The sequence below is a fragment of the Petaurus breviceps genome, unplaced genomic scaffold, assembly GCF_028583685.1.
Source record: "Petaurus breviceps papuanus isolate PSGF00001 unplaced genomic scaffold, PetGlider_PUasm1.0 673, whole genome shotgun sequence".
Lineage (NCBI taxonomy): Eukaryota > Metazoa > Chordata > Mammalia > Diprotodontia > Petauridae > Petaurus > Petaurus breviceps.
In genome coordinates this window covers 1,829,195-1,837,192 of record NW_027186448.1, presented here as the reverse complement: position 1 = coordinate 1,837,192, position 7,998 = coordinate 1,829,195, and the positions used below count along the sequence as shown (strand labels likewise).

Below are 7,998 nucleotides of genomic sequence, written 5' to 3'. Positions count from 1 at the left end.
ACACTATGACCAGGCTGAATTTATACCAGGAATGTAGGGTCCAATTATAATTTACCATATCAATAACAAGAACAAAAATAATCACATAATTACTTCAATAAATGCAGAAAAAGCTTTTGACAACATATAATATCCATTCCTATTAAAAACACTAGAAACAAAAGAAAAAAATGTAGCTTTACTTAAAATGATAAGTAATGCCTATCTAAAACCAAGAGAAAGCATAATTTATAACGGAAATAAATTAGAATCCTTTTCAATAGGATCAGGGGTGAAGCAAGGATGTCCATTATCATGAACATTATTCAATATTGTACTTGAAATACTAACTATAGCAATAAGACAAGAAAAATAAATTGAAGGAATGAGCATAGTCAAAGAGGCAACAAAACTATCACTTTTTGCAGATATGATGATTTACCTAGATAAACCTATACAGAGTCAACTAAAAAACTAATTATGGAAATTAACAACTTTAGTAAAGCTTCAGGATATAAAACAGTCACACAAACCATCAGTCTTTCTGTATATTACCAACAAAATCCAGGAGGAAGAGATAGAAAGAGAAATTCCATCTAAAATAATTATAGACAGTATAAAATACTTGGGAATCTACCTGCCAAGACATGGAAAGGAACTATATGAACATAATTACTAAATACTTTTGACACAAATAAAAACAAATCTAAATAGTTGGAGAACTACTAATTGCTCATGGGTAGGCTGAGCCAAAATAGTAAAAATGACAACACTACCTAAATTAATTTATTTATTCAGTGCCATACCAATCAAACTACCAGAGTTATAGAAGAGTTAGGAAGTTAGGAAGAAAAATAACAAAATGAATCTGGAGGAACAAAAGGTCAAGAACATTAAGAACATTTTAATGAAAAAAAAAAGGGGAAGGGGTCCTAGTTGTACTGCATCTCAAACAATTCTACAAAGCTGTAATCAGTGAAACAATTTATAGAAATTTATGCTGAGTAAGAAGTAGGACAGTTGATCAGTGGAAGAGATTAGGTACTCAATTTACAAAAACAATTTAGCATAGTAGCTCAGTGTTTGATAAATCCCAACTACTATGGCAAGAATTCACTATTTGACAAAAGCTATTAGGGAAAATGGAAAGTACCTTAGCAGAAAATAGGCATAGACCAATATCTTACACTGTGTACCAAGATAAACTCAGGATGGGTGCATGATTTAGACATAACGGTTGATATCATAAACAGATTAATGGAGCAGGAAAGAAATTACCCATATGATATGTGGATAGAGGAAGATTTTATGACTAAAAATAGAAAGATAGACAGATTAAGACAAGAGATAGAGAGGTTCATGGGAGATAAAATCAATACTTTTAATTATATAAAACTAAAAAAGTTTTTGCATTAACAAAACCAAAGCAGCTGTTGTTGTTATTTGTCCTTTGTTCTCAAAGAGGACCACAGCATCAGGAAGGTGATGCCATAACTTGCAAGTGAACCAGATTTAAGTGAGGGAGGAGTGTGCAAAGTCACCTGCCTCACTTTTCCAATACATCTAAAATCATAAGAAAAGCAAGAAATGGGGGAAAAAAAATCTTTGTAGTAAATTTCTTTTATAAAGATCTCATTTCCAAAATATTTAGGGAACAGAGTCAAATTTATAACAATAGCCATTTCCCAACTGACAAATGATCAAAGGATATGAATAGGCAGGCAGTTTTCAGAGGAAGAAATCAAAGTTATCAATAGTCATTTGAAAGACTACTCAATCACTACTAATTTGTTGTTTAGTCCTGTCCAGTTCTTCATAATCCCATTTGGGGTTTTTTTGATAAAGATACTAGAGTGGTGTGTCATTTCCTTCTCTAGCTCACATTACAGATGAAGAAACAGACAAATAGGATTATGGAACTTGTTCAGGTTTACATAGCTAATAAATGTCTGAGGCCAGATATGAACTCAGGTCTTCCTGACTCCAGGCCCAGTGCTCTATCTATTATACCACCTACCTACCCTGAGAAGTATAAAACAAGTCTGATGTACTTCCTCATACCCATAAGATTGATCAAGATAATAGTAAAGGAAAATAACATGTGCAAGAGGGGATGTAGGAAAACAAGCATCCTAATAAAGCTATGAATTAGTCCAACCATTCTGGAAAGCAATTTGGAAGCAAGTTGACCCAGTGATACCAGTACTAGAGCAATACTCCAAGGAGATAAAAAAAAAAAAGAGGAACAGGACCATATGTACAAAAACATGTACAGCAACTCTTTTTACAGTGGAAAAGAATCACAAACTGAGGGGATACCTATCAACTGGGGAATGGCTGAATAAGTTGTGGTATATGAACAGTAAGGAAGATTTCAAACAGAATAATCTACACTGTAACAGAAAAAGTAAAGGTAATTAACTTTAAAAGACTTAGTAACTTTGATCAACACCTATCATAATTTCAAAGGACTCATGATAAAACATGCTATCTTTCTTTAGATAGAGAAATGATGCACTCAGAATATAGACTGAAGCATATTTTTTTCTTTTCTTGCTTTTCCTTGTTTTTTTTAAACTATGCCTAATGTGTAAACTTATTTTGCATGACTATGCATATTTGTAATAGGTTTTGTTTTTCTTGCCTCCTTGTTGGGTAGGAGAAGGGAGAGAATTTGAAACTAAAAACCATTAGTCTCTGTGCATAAACGAACAAATAAATAATCATTCATTAGCAGACTATTTTTTCCATAAGAAATGATGAAAGGGATGTTTTCAGAGAAACTTGAGATGACTTTTATAAACTGATACAATGTGAAATGAACAGAACCAGAAAAATGGTTTGTTATATAACAACACTATAAAGGCAAACATGTATGAAAGACTTAAAAACTCTGATCAATGCCATGACCAATTATGATTCCAGAGGACTGCTACTTATCTCCTGAAAGGAAACAGTTTACTGAGTGCAGATTTAGACATATGCTTTTTTGGATCTGGTTAATGTGGGAATTTGTCTTAACTATGCATATTTGCTGGAAGGGTTTTGTTTTTATTCTTCTCAATGGGGGAAGGTAGGAGGGAGACAAAATATGATTTTTAACTAAAAAAATTAAATTTAAAAAAGGAAAAAATATATAAGTAAAAGCTGGTTAGGACTGTTATGCAATGGAAGTTTATTTTTCCTCTGGTATGGAATCTGAATTAGCATTTCATATTTGGCCTTCCCAGAGAGGAAGCCATTAATGTCTCTAAAAGGCCTTTGATTCCTTTATTTGAGGGGACAACTCAAGTTACCTGCCAGATAATTGGCATTTATCCCTTGCTTCATTCCCCTTCATTATCCTTTGCTTTTGCTTAAGTTCCTAAAGTAGCTAAGAGTGTCTTTCTTCTCCCCCCGCCCCCCGTAATAACTTGATCAGTATTTATCTGTGCCATTTGCACTAGCACTGGGGTACTTTCTATTTGTCCAGCAGTTGGACTTAATGTGAGCTCTTTGAGAATAGGAATTATCTCACTTTTAAAATTTGTATTCTTAGTGCTTTCCCTATATTAACTACTTTAATGCTTTTTCATTAACGTATCCTCTCTTTTCTTCTTTCCTTCCTTCATTAATTTGGGCTTTAGACAGTCCTATTGATTTGGCAAGATAATTAGGGAACATTCTAGGACTGTACCATCATATTCTTCAACCATCTCAAAGTGTAGATCTGGAAGGCAAGGTAGCAGATCATACCTTGCTCCCCAACAATCACCATTCTGGAACCCCATAAAAAGAAGCATCTTTTCCTATACAAATAGGGAACTCTCTGGAGTCTCCACACAGACCCAGTACCACCCACTGCTTCAATCTTAAAGGCTCACAGTATCCCATTCTCATCTTCAGCTAACTGTAAAAGCTTATCTTTTAATAAATCTCTTTTGGATGCCCAGATTTTATGCATAGATTTCCTTTTCAACTTCCTAGTTCAGATGATGAATTATTATATAATCACTCAGTTGGAGAGGTGCTTGCCGCTAAATGAAGGAACAGGATTGGCCAGGAGAAACTGATAGTCATTTCTAAACTCTTCAAACTCAAGGAGCCCTCCTTCCAATTATAGTAGTGCCTTTAATTGGTGGGGGGCTAATGAGTTACTGTTTTCAGTGGATGTGGACCTCCAGAGAACCTTGAATCCAACAGAGTAGATATTCTGGGGACCCCATGGATTGCACAGGTAAAACAGAACTTACTCAAGGTCACAAAGCAAGTTGGTGACAGAAACAGAAAGAGAATTGAGGTCAGGACTTTATTGTTTTGTTGATTCTCTAAATTTAAGAAAGGGATGGAAAAAACATTGATAATGCAGATTAAACTTTAAAGTATGTCATGTATATACACCCTCCCAGCCCATTGTTAAATATTTACCAGCACACCCTTGCTTACAACTCATGACTTTATTGCAAATGTATTCTTGAAAGTCAATAAATGACCTCTTTCTTGCCAAATACATTTTTTTTTCTGTTTCTTTGACCTCTTTGGTATTTGACATTTGACTACCAATTCTCTTTTTTTTAAAAATACTACCTTATCCTACTCAAGTGGGGAGGGGAGAATGAATGATATAAAATATTTTTATTAAAGGTAGAATGAAAGTTATTTTTACAACACCTACAAAGGGAGTTCAGAGTAGGGAGAGATTGCTTTTGACTGAAAGAATAAGGAAAGCCTGAGTAGATAGAATTGAGGCAGGAATGGCTATTATGAGCAATAGCATGAAAGGTAGGAAAGTATGATACAGGATCTACGTGGAAACTTTGTTCATAGTTCTCCTCGGAAGCTGCAGAATGGCCCCAAGTTTATAAAGGCTTTTTTCGAAATGATTTGCAAGCATTTCCTTTTGAAAATCACCATGGCTATTTTAACATTTAGTGTGTAACAATTCCAATTATAACACATTTCCATGTAAATTAAAAATACACTGACAAGGATATACAAGAGCATGATAAAGTATACAAAAATAGGGTTTAAAGGTGATCAGAAATATTATTAGACAAAAATTTGTTTTTATTGCACAGGGGGGTAGGAAGGAAAAGGGAAAAGAGGGAGAATAAAAGGCATTTTGCTTCAACCTAGGACATTTTATCACCCAAATGTACATTTATGACTTATCTGTAAATTCTTACACTGGCAATTCTTTCTATTAGCTACTATAGGTCCCTGTCCACTGGTTTAAAAAGTTGGAAGAAGGATTTTATCATTCCTTACATATTCAATGTTAATTCAAAATTATAATAATATTTCAAAGTAAATACTATATTATCTTTCCTTTCACTTAGTTTTACTTAAAATGAAATTAAATTTAAAAGAAATTATAAAACCTTCAGAAATAATCATCTAACCCCTTGGGTAATAGAAAAGTTGCCAGCTTCTTTGGGTTACATCAGGGAATTCATTCAGGTAAGCAAGAATATATGTTTGCAGGACAAGAGTTTGAAATAGGTTAAACATAGCTGCCCTCAAACAGAATAATACAATTCGTATGAAAACTGGCCCAAAGAAATAGAAGGTTGCTTTTGGGATGACCCAAAGCAACAGAAAGTGATTCTAAATAATTAAAAAAGGTGACCAAAATATTAAAATAAAAACTGTTTAGATTGCTCAGTCACCTCATACCTTGTAATGTAGACTTAACATCTGCTATAATTTTAGAAGATAATTTTTATAGTTGTCTGGTTAAAGAAATTGTTCCTTTTTCAGGTCTCCAACAATAAGGTGAGTTTTTGGTAAATGTCACATACTTGAAAAAAGTCTCACACGGTAAGTTTTGCTGGAGCATAGGTGTTAAGAGGAGCCGGGGGAGATGAGTCTGCAGAAGTTGCAGATGCCAGAGGTTCATGTAGAGGCTTCCATATGGGAAGGTGAGTCTGGCCTCAGTTTACTCAAATGGAAAATGAGGCATTGTCTTCCCAGATTATCTTTCAGTTTTATATCTATAATATCTTATGGTGGGATTTGTGTGTATGTGTGTGTGTATGTTTAAGAAATACTCATGTGGAGCATAGTTCAGGACATTCGAGATGAAGGTCAGGAACATGATATGAATCAATGACAATAAATCAACTTACAATTCAGTATTTTAGAGATATTATTTTGATCCTGGTGACAAGCTTGTGATATAGCTAGAAGAGTTTATATTAATCACATTTTATAGCTAAGGAAACTGAAGTTCAGGTAAATTGAATGATTTGCTCCAGATCACAAAGATGCTATTAAATACCATAACCTAGATTTAAAGGTAGATCTGCCTCTGAGCTCCAAGCTCTTTCAGGCACCCGACGCCTCCCGGATAATATAATTATAGATTTATTAAAACCGGGAGGGGCAATCCCTTCATTTTTCGGAGGTAACTGAGGCCCCAAAAGGGAAAGTAATTTGCACAAGGTCACACAGCAAATGAATGAAATGGAATGCCAATGGGACTCCATTTCGGGCTTACCTAGATTTCCGAGTGCAGTGCTCCTTCCACTCCACCAGATTAGACCAGGGATGGAAGATACAGAAAGCCCAATCCCAGGCTAAGGTGTACAATTGATTCTAGGGAAGCCCCAGAGGAAACCAGAAAATGTTGCAGAAATCTTGGTATTTATCTTTGTTGCTGTTGTATTATGATTACCGATTATGACAGCAGGGACAAGATTTTTTTTTTTTCCTGTCTCTCATACTTCTATGGGATACACCGTTAGAATGGACATTCCCGTTTTGGGCGGTTCCTTTTTGTAAACCAGTACGACTCTGGGAAAGCATAGGAACCCATCTACCCTGCAGTGCTTGGCTTCTCTGCCCAGAAATCCGTCTTGTTTAGGCTGGGAAAAGCAAGATTGGGAGAGGACTTGCTCTTCCTTTTTACTGCAGGTGAGCTGCGGAGACGCGGGCCCCTCCCCACTCCGCCCGCAGTCCGAGAGCCAAGGTCGTAGAACCACGCGCCCCACTAACGTGAGAGGAGTCCACGGGAAGAACGGGGGGGAGGGGGGAACCTGAACCTCAGGCGAGGCAAAGCTGGGACAAGCTGGCTGCAGCCCGGGGTGGGGGCTAGGGGTCGGAGGAGGGGAAGCTGGGCAACAACGTGGAGGGGGCGGGCGAGGATCGGACAGGGGGCTGCAGCCTGAGCCTCCCCCAGCTCCAGCGGCTGGATCGGCCTTCTCGGACCGGATGAATCGTGGCCGCATGCCTGAAGCCCAGAGTCAGCACCACGCAGGGCAAACGCGTGCCGCAGCCTCCGAGTCTCGGGCCACGGCGGGCACTGCCCACCCGGGGCTCCGTGCAGCCGCGCACCTCCTAACCCCAGACGCGTCCCGCATGCCCACGGCGGGCAAGGCTGAGCTCCGGTCAGCTTCGGCATCGGCCTCCTCTCTTTGGAAGCGAGTGACTGACACCGCGGGAAGCCCGTGAGGTGCGGGCGCCGGTTGCTAGGGCGTTGAACGCGAGCCAATGAATATTATTCGTGATGGGTAAGGGGGCGGGGGAGGTGGGCCGGGGGTAGGCTCGCTTCTCGGGCTTGCTAACGTCTAGCCCCAGAGTTGGACGCTTCAACGGACCCGCGGTGATAGGCGTGGGGCTGGCCCAATGAGGGTGGGCGTGGGAGGGGCGGCGCGGCGCAGCAGTGCTAAAGGAGCCCGGCGGAGGCAGCGGTGGGTTTTCGACTGAGGAGCCGGATCTGTGGTCGCTGCTGGGCACTTGCGGTCGCCATCATCTGCGCCTCAAGGTGAGGGGGTGCGGACGCCTCCAGCCGGCACTGTCGCTCTTCGCCATCGCCGCCTCGCTGGCTGGGCCGGGAGGGCCGGATTGCGGGAGGGCGCTGGATGGGCCCGGCGGGTATCTGGGCTTGCTTGGGGCCGGGGTCTTCTGTGTCTGGGCGGAAGGAGAGAGACTTGAAGGGTTTCGGTGAGAAAAGGCGGAGGAGGCGAGGGGAGGGGTCGCGGACGCGCGCGCGCTCGCCTAGGAATGGCCTTAGGCAGGGGGCCCTCGCGGGGAGGAGCC

The 7,998-nt window shown here is 39.8% G+C and overlaps 1 protein-coding gene across 1 annotated transcript in view; it reads left to right on the top strand.

Annotated features, from left to right (window-relative positions):
* Positions 1–7,569: 7,569 nt before the first annotated feature.
* Positions 7,570–7,998, top strand: part of MYH10 (myosin heavy chain 10) — a 214,955-nt gene continuing 214,526 nt past the window's right edge. Inside the window, exon 1 of the mRNA XM_069104170.1 lies at positions 7,570–7,723. The gene's annotated coding sequence lies outside the window, so the exon portion shown is untranslated. The remainder of the gene's footprint in view (positions 7,724–7,998) is intronic.